The sequence below is a fragment of the Tamandua tetradactyla genome, unplaced genomic scaffold (assembly GCF_023851605.1).
Source record: "Tamandua tetradactyla isolate mTamTet1 unplaced genomic scaffold, mTamTet1.pri scaffold_163_ctg1, whole genome shotgun sequence".
NCBI classification, from domain to species: Eukaryota; Metazoa; Chordata; class Mammalia; order Pilosa; family Myrmecophagidae; genus Tamandua; species Tamandua tetradactyla.
The window spans coordinates 1-9,378 of NW_027518280.1; positions in this window are offsets into that span (position 1 = coordinate 1).

Below are 9,378 nucleotides of genomic sequence, written 5' to 3' on the forward strand. Positions count from 1 at the left end.
CAGGACAGCCCTGCAACTGGACAACTCATCCACATCCATGCACCTGAACCCTGTCACCACTCTCATCCTCATACTCCAGATGCCCCCACCCCACCAGCTACAAGTGCATATACTTGCCTCACCCCAAGTTCAGCCCAACCCACCACTCCTGCACCCCTCTCAAACACTAACTCCAATTCCTGTTCCCTGAAGGTTGTTGTCAGCACATAAAGGCTGCAAGCATTAACCTCCATACCCAGGCTGCAACTGCTCCCTGCCCATAGTGTTGCACAGCCTCACCCCACCCCCCATGAGCTCTGTGCATCGTTTACAGTTATCTAGGTGGCCCATGTGCACAAACCCCAATCAGGTCACTCAGCTCTGGGAACCTCAGTTTACAGCAGTCCTAGAACCACACATGTGCACAGCCCTCAGCCACACTTCTGAGCTGAGAAAGTGCTAACCTATACAGCTGGGCCACATCTTCCCCCAATCCATGAAGGCATAACATTGACTGGCTGCCACAGCAATACACATGCACACAAAGGGCCCCATGCCTTAGACCAGTGCACACCAGGGTTATGGACCCCACGCTGGTACACCACATTCCACTGGGCACCCACATTCACAAGTATCAACACAGAATCCCCAATCTGTGCCTATATCTTCCCTGAAACAAATCTCTGCACTGAGTGCCCCATCCTATACCTTGCACTGTGCTGTTAATCCATCCCGCAAACACAAGGTCTTAGACTACTAAAAGAAATCAACCCCCAAAGTAAATCAATCAAGATATTTACATGCCATGAAGACAGTAGATCACTAAGCATTTCACAATGCAGGCAGATATAGCCCTGCCTAATGACCAAACTAAAACACCAGAGCAGAAACAGACATTGGAATAACTAATCAAAGATGTTCATACAACTTGACTTAATAAAATAAGTGGAATAGCAAATGACATCAAGGAGACCAGGAAGACAGTAAAAGAGCATAAAGAGGAATATGAAATAATGAACAGAAAAATAGTGGATATCATGGAGATTAAAGACTCTATTCACAAAATAAAAAACATTCTAGAGACATGTAACACCAGATCTGAAGACACAGGAAAGAATAAGTGATGTAGAGGACAGGATAACTGACTTCAAAGACCCAAGCAGCAAATGGCAAAAAGGATGGGAAAATTTGAATTGGATCTCATGGAAATGATAGACAAAACAAAGCACACAAATAGAAGAATCATTGGTGTTCCAGAAAGAGGAGAGACGAGGAAAGGGCTAGGAAGAGAAGTTGAGGATATAATGGGGAAAAAGTTTCATCTTATAGACCCAATAGAAAACCACCTTCACTCCTATCTATTCCCTTACATTTGATTTCAACCTCATTAGCTAACAATTCACCCATCTCTAGCTTCTACATATCTCTAAGTCCCTTATATTCTGCATTATAAGCCTCTGATCATACCCACATGCTGGTCACAGAAGTGGAGTCACACAGTATCTATCCTTTTGTGTCTGGCTAATTTCACTCAACATTATGTCCTCAAGGCTCATCCACCTTTTCATGAGCTTCAGAATGTCATTTTGTTTTACTGCTGCATAATATTCCATCGTATATATATACCAATTTTGTTGATCCACTCATCTGTTGATGGACATTTGTTTTGTTTCCATCTTTTGGTGATTGTGAATAATGCTGCTTTGAACATCAGTGTGCAAATGTCCCATAATTTCTGATAAGTTTTATTCTCATTTTCATTCATCTCCAGATAGCCATTGATTTCTCTAGCAATTTCTTCTTAGACCCACTGGTTGCTTAAGAGTGTGTTATTTAATCCCTATATGTTTGTAAATGTTCTTTGTGTGGTTATTGAGATCCAACTTCATTCCACTGACGATGAACAAAATTGAAAGGAGTTGTACAGACCTATGTGTCTCACTGATTACAATTAGTAATATGAATAAGTTCTTGCAAGAATTACTTCAAAGATATGATTTTTGTACAAAGAGTGCTTAAGGTCAGGGTACAGGGGGAAAATCACTATTTCATGCTATGAGCTGTGTTCAAAAGGAAACCATCAGCACTACCACAGCAACAGCAGAGGTAAATAAGGGGGGAGGGACAAGAGCTAAGAGGAAATTTAGATTTCCTATTTGACAAGGGTGTGTTTATTGGTTTCTCTTGGGAACAATGAAATTATGTAAAATTGAGAATGTTGATAAGTTGTGGACTTTGGGCCCTCTGCATGATGCCCCATGAGTGTAGATGGTTGAAGGATGCACTGACTGAGAAGTATATTGGTGAATGATGGTGTATATTCATGAACAAAAGTTGTGCTACTACAAAAAAGAGTATAGTCATGAGGCATGGAACAATGTGAATGGACATGTGGGACACTTGGTGAGACAAAGTAAGCCAGAAACAAAAGTACAAGAAGGATATGGTCACCTTTAGAAAATGCTTATTAGAAAACTGGGGCCTAGATTGCAAGATTTTAGAGCAGACACATTAAGTCCACTGTGGTGATTATTATTTCTGGAATTTGAGAGGTTGTTTTATATATATACCTTGATATTTAGAGATAAGAATAAAGTTGAGCAGGTTGGGGTTAAAGTAATTCAGAACATAAGGGTAAGGAAGACAGTGTCTATATTTTAGAACCACACATACTCTTTGAGACCAATGGAAGAAAGATTTATTTGTTGTGGAACTGAAATTTTCTGTAGTGCATAATCTAACTGAAACTATCTGTATGGCTTATTTGAACAACTGAAACACAGGGAGCCCAGAAGAAGAAACGTCCTTTAATCCTGTATATGTTATTGTAATGCCTGGATGCATCCTAGGTTATATTAAGCAGACAACCAAAAAATGTTGCAAAGCCCCCTGAGCGATGCGAGAAAGAATGCGGAAGTATTAAACCTTACCATCAAGGAATCCCCTGATATTGTGTCAAACTTCAGGGACACCCAAATCAATAAGCCATGCCTTTGATCATGAGAATTATTCTTGTGAAGCTTATGTAGCAGAGAAGCTTAGACTACCAATAGTCATGACTAAGGGTTACTTCTTGAGGGCTTCCTTTTGTTGGGCCTCAGTCTCTAAGCCCAACTCTGCAAGTGAAATCTCTGCCCTCCTCCCTACATAGAACATGACACCCAGGGGTGAAAGTCTCCCTGGTAACATGGGAGATGGCTCCCAGAGATGAGTTAAGCCCAGGCACTGTGGGGTCATCTATTCCATACTGACCAAAAGGGGGAAAAATTGTAAGTAATAAAGTGTCCATGGCAGAGAGAGTTCAAGTATAGTCAACAGTCTACTTCAGAGGTTGCTCTTATACAAGCTTCAGGTAGACCTTGCTACCTATCATAACCAGCCATCCCCCAATCAGGAAGAATATATAAGATACCACAAGGATTCCATGCACTAGGCTAACTTCCCAGAAACCTACAACCTCCAGATGTGTCCCTGGTCCAGATAAGTCCTGAAACCTAGCCCAACCTCTCCAGAACATCAGATAGTTGCATCTCCCTACCCCATATTAGTGGCAGACCTTTCCACTATGAAAAATTTAAAATGGCCATAGCCCAAACCCCCTAAAGAGAGGGATGGAATGATCAAAGGTGATGGTGGAGTCATACAGAGAAGATAGGATTTAACAAATGAATATTAATGCTGAATCACTAAATTTATATCTCTTTTAGCCTCCAGTATTTTAGTGCACTAGAAGTAAAAACCTAAAATTGTGGAATTGTAACTCATGCCAAACTCTAAAATATGTTCTACAACTAATTGTGGTGCTGTGCTTGGAAATTTATAGCTTTGTTGTGTGTGTATATATATATGTTATTTTTCACAAAGAAAAGGAAAACAGTCGATTGTGATGTTAAAAAAGTATTTAAGCCTTCTAGCTGCCTATATTCTGGAGCAGTTAGAAGGAAATATATGAGAGGATTGTACGGTAGCCCATAACAAACTCTGGGATTTGTCCTATAACTACTTGTTGAAGAATGTTTTGAAAACTATTGCTTTTTATTTCTTTGCTTTGTACATGTTATACCATACAAGATAAAAATGCTGAAAAATAAAGAAGATCCCAAGACATGTGGTGTGATGTAATCTGGAAATTTCCTAATACACTAGTATTCATTACTTTCAGATAATGATATACAGTTTGAACTTAAGCATTCATAACTAAAACACTGTTTTCCAACAATTTCAAGTAAATTTACTACACATTCTAAGGTGAGAAACATGTATGATATACCCCTTTTATATTTTAGCTTTCATTACATTATTCCCCAAGATGACCTCAGTTTCCTCTCATCTTTGATATCATTTCACAACCTGTACATGTTCTGAAACACCAATGAGCTGTGTGTACATTACTGCCTATCTGATCATAATGCATATGTATATTATTCAGTAGAATTGAAGAAAACCTTGTAACATAGGCCAGCAGTTTGAAGTACTAAACAGGTATCATGGACCAAATGGAATCAGTATATGTTGCCTCACTCAACTCTCCATAACTCAGGTGTTAATCACAACATACAAGTACAGACAGTTCAGCAGCACACATCATAATCTCCTGAGAGTGCTGTGCTAAATGATGGTCCTAGACTGATCATTCCATGAATATGAGATATTCCCATCTCAACTTTCCTTGGGATCTTCAAGTACACTTACTCATTGTCTCTTTTATATCTTCACCTCCTATTATATGCTCAAGAGTACAAAGAAGCCTTTTAATCCATTCTGGTCTGACCAATTCTTCAAAAAATTCCAAAGGACCGTTAATTTTATCCAATATATTTCTCCCAAATGTAAACCAAAATTTAAAAATAAAGTTATTTTCATTACTTTCACTTAGGAAAATTGAATATAGATTATTTACAGAAAGGGAAAGTGGTCAATGAGGATGTTAGGAAAAGGATAATTTTAGTTATCTTTTTTAAAGCTTTGAAATTGGGCAAATATATATCAATATTCTAAGAAATTAGAAGTTGGGAAAATAACTGATCTTCTTTTCTTTCTATTAACCAACCCTCAGTTTTGTTCCTCATAACAATGCACAGCCCTCCTCCAAGCACCTATAACAGTGTGTTGATTGAACTCAACTACTCAACACCAGCCTCCCTACTGACTGTAAAATTCTGCTGTTACTCATCTCTCTCACCTATGTTCACTGCATGGCTAAGCCACTTGTAGACATTAGCAGGATCAATGAGTGCAATATTTTGCCAATAATGACAAAGAGAGAAACTTTCTCAGCTTTCCAGTGAATACATAACCTCAAGGAGTACAAAGCAAATTCATGTTGGAAAGGAGATTACTTTTTGATGTACTATCCAGATAGTACATCTAGAAGCCTGCATAAACTTAACTAGCACTTGGATCCTTTCATATCTCCTAAATGAGCTTAGAATGTTCATGCACATCTGTTGACAATACCTAGGTGATTTCAGTAGGGATAATTCCTACTCCCCAGGGGCTTCATTGTCCACAGGTCAGCTGACAACTGTCTTCCTCGGGTTTTCATTCACCACCAGAGGAGCACCAGTTAGCATATTGAGAAGAGAGAAAGAAATGATGATATTCTGGCCTTGTCCTCAATTTCCAGACCTAACTCTCTTGATTCCCAATCCTTCATCTGGTAGTAACCCAGGTCCAATCAACAGGAATGTGAAGTGTGTTCTAAGATAAGAAGTGGGGTAATCCTGTTTTGCCAGGGTAAAGAATAAGAAGATCTTGGCTACTCTGGATAAGATGATACGGATACCTTAATTGTTCAGAAAAGAACAAGAAAATCTTTGTATTTTATATATCCATTGGCTAATGGTTTCCAGAGATTTCCAATTTCTATCTGATATCAACATATTGGGTCTTCACCTCAGGAGAAATCACTCTGGAATTTCTCAAATATAACTATTTCTGGCTTATGATGCATACATGACAGTCCTGTGTACTCTTCACATCCTTCTAACATTACCTTAAACTTGCCTTTCTGAATATACTTGCCCTAAGTCATGTTGGTTCTTCCACACGAGATATTCAACAATATTACTCACTCAGCACTGAGTTTTCTATCTCATCCCACTGGAATTGGATGGTCATCAAGAAATTTAAGAATGCATTTTTCATGGGGTGAGAAACTCAAGGACTTGGTCTATTCAGAGGGAAAATTGTGTCCTGCTATGCAAATATGTTCCTGAAAATCCTCTGTGTCAAAAGATAGTAAAAATACCTGAGTCTTAATGTCTCAACATTCCAATAGGATTAGTAGACTCATATAATGTAGAATGAGTGATTTGGGAGAAAATCTATTCTCTCTATCTGATATTTAACAAAATGGAGTCTAAATTCTTATCTTGTAGTAATCATTCTCAGTAATACACCCTGGCATTTCATAATTTATAAAGGTGAAAGGTCTTCTATATTGTAAATTCCCCCATAAGACACTGTTAAAAAACACATAATAATTTTGTGGCAAATGATGGCATTTTCAGGAACAGAAATAAGATTAACAACTGATTATACCTTAGTCAAAATATAGAATGAATGTTTGCTTTAAATGTGTTTGGAGATTTTCATTTATTTAATACTCAAAATATATTTACTAATTAAGTCTGTTTAACAAATGAAATTAACAGAGGTTCATAAATATTTGGTAATCTTAAAAATTACAGGGCTAGAAGAAGACATGGCCAGAGTGTGAATATTTTCTTCCTGTTTCCCCAGTTTAAATTCCTTAAAGTCTTACACCCAAGTTTTGCTTAGAATGCCACCTCTCATTTCAATAATCAGAATTCCCAATCTATTGTCCAAATCTTTTCATATAGTTTGTTCACACAGTTATGTCCTACGCTCAGGTTCTCCTGCCACATGGTCATATTCATAGAATTGAATAAAGCACCCAAACTCCAGCCTCTATTTTATCTGATGCTTACTGTTCAGCATAATCCACACTTACTTATTTGAACAAATACTTTATGTAAACAAAGTTTCTCAAGTCCTTCTGAGTATTTACTGTATCTGTCTCCTAGAGAAGGGGTTCCAGTTCCCTGCTATGCCCATGACTCCACACAAAAATGCATAAGATGTTGAACCAGGTCTAAACAGAGCTCCTTTCTTTCAGGTCACTTACAAAATTTTTCTATGCCTCCTTCTGGTCTAACTTCATAAAAATATTCCCTGAAAGACTGAAACTCTATGTCCACCATAACCTTACCAGGTTGGCCTGGGCTTAAAGCCCTGCAGTCAAGCCCAACAATTACATTTAGATTAACAAATTATTGAAAAAATAAAGAAGGACTGCCTCTTGTAGTTTAAATTCTCTTCCTTACTTAACAGATTCATACAATCAAAAAATTCAAGGAAACCAAAAAAAAAAAAAAAAATTCAAGGAAACCAAAATATATGGACTCTATTTTCACCACATTCCAGTGCTCAGAGATTCATTTTCACTCTAGAGAAAGCACCAGCTTTTCATGCATTTGATAGTGTCATCAATCCTATAATCTGAAAGACATACCTTTATTAACTCAGATGAGAGTGAGGATATATTGAATCAAAGCATGACTTCCACTTGATTTTTACCATCCAATTCTAAAATCATGCAGATGCAATCAGGCAAAACAATGTTTTATTTAATTCCTTTTGAAAGTCTCAAAATCAAATTTCGTATCTATTCCCAGAGGCCTCATGTTTCATGGATTTTGATGTGTTGAAAGAAATACTGTAGAGAATGTATACAAGGAGAAGGTCAACTAATCTTCATTTCTAAGAGAACTTTTAATCTCCCAACATTAGTGTCATTTACTCAAGTTGAAATATTTGTGCTGAGACTATACATTCAAAGAAAAATGTTTTTAAGTGGACAGATTTTACCACGGAACAAAGGGAAGAACAATCCATATCTCTTCATGTAAGATTTAGCTGATGTTCTTAGAACTGAAAAACCATATAAGTGTCAAAATATAAAGATTCCCAGAGAAAACAATCTAGCTCCATTATTGATATTCTCATGAACTGGATTGCACAATATTTTATTATATCCCACCCAAGATCATGTATTCCATCTGTCATTGTTTATTTAGCTTCACTTTTTTAATTATTGAAACATACATACAACTTAAACATCCCCATCTCAACCACTCCCCAGCATACAACTCAATGGGATCAATCATACTCAAAATGTTGTTTTGGTTTCATCAGCTTCCTTTATCAAAATTTTCCAATCACCCCAAACAGAACTTCAACACAAGCATTGGCTATTTGTTTAACTAAAAGTATGAAAGCCTTCAGACTTACATTTAGACATAGAACAGAAAAATTTCAGGAACAAAATCAAGCAATGTATTTTCATTCTATGTACAGGCAGTTGATTTTAAAATAATATTTTGTTTTTCATCATTCACTTTTCTGAAATATAGCAAGTTGTATACTGTATTATTTTATTAACATGAATTTTGATAATCACTGACTCCATTTTCATGGTTGCCTTATATAGTTCTACGAGATTTCAGCCTGGTTTCACTACAACACTATTGAACCAAGTGATGACCTTTCTGTCAGAAATTTGTCTATGTTGATGTTACAGGTCAACTCTGAGTTATACTTGTCCAAGGGCATGAAGATATACTAGCAAATAAAACAAATATCCTGGAAGTATGGTGTTTAAGAGATATATTACAAGAGAAGATTTAAAGGAAAAATCTCCTACATATGCAAGTGTTTGTACAAAGGATTGTTGCAATGTTCTTTACTTCAGGCTTTTGATTACATATGAGATCCCTCATTAATGATTGAATTATTCAAGATGAGAAAGCTTTCAAAAAGTGATGAATCCCTTTAAATTACACGCTAAAATTTCCCTCAGAGGACTTCAATTTCATGTGTAGCAATCGGATATGAGACTGTCTGCAAAATGCCATAAACATAAAGATGATATCTGAGGTGAAAGGAAGGAAAGATGCTATCTTGGTAGAAAAGAAGAAAGAAAGACTGAGTCTGAGACCTGCAGAGTTCAAAGGATTAAGGTATTAGAAAAAGCATGCCAAACTTAGCAAGTAGAGCCAGATGAATATTTTGAGTTAGGTGACCAATACATAGAAGAACTATAGAAAGTCGGAATTTATTGTGGAATTTTGCAATATGTAGAGGCATTCAGTGGATTCACTAAAGTTGAGATAACCAGTCTCTCACAGGTAGTGGACACACATGAAGACAGTTAAAACATACATATCAGAGTGCATTGAGAAAAAGTGGGGAAGAGTTAAAATTTAAACACACAACACAATGTACTATTAACTTTAGGCACCTTCTTAGTAAGAAATGAAATTCATATTTGAGTGGAATTCAAGAATTTCACTTTTATGGATTAGTGCACACTCT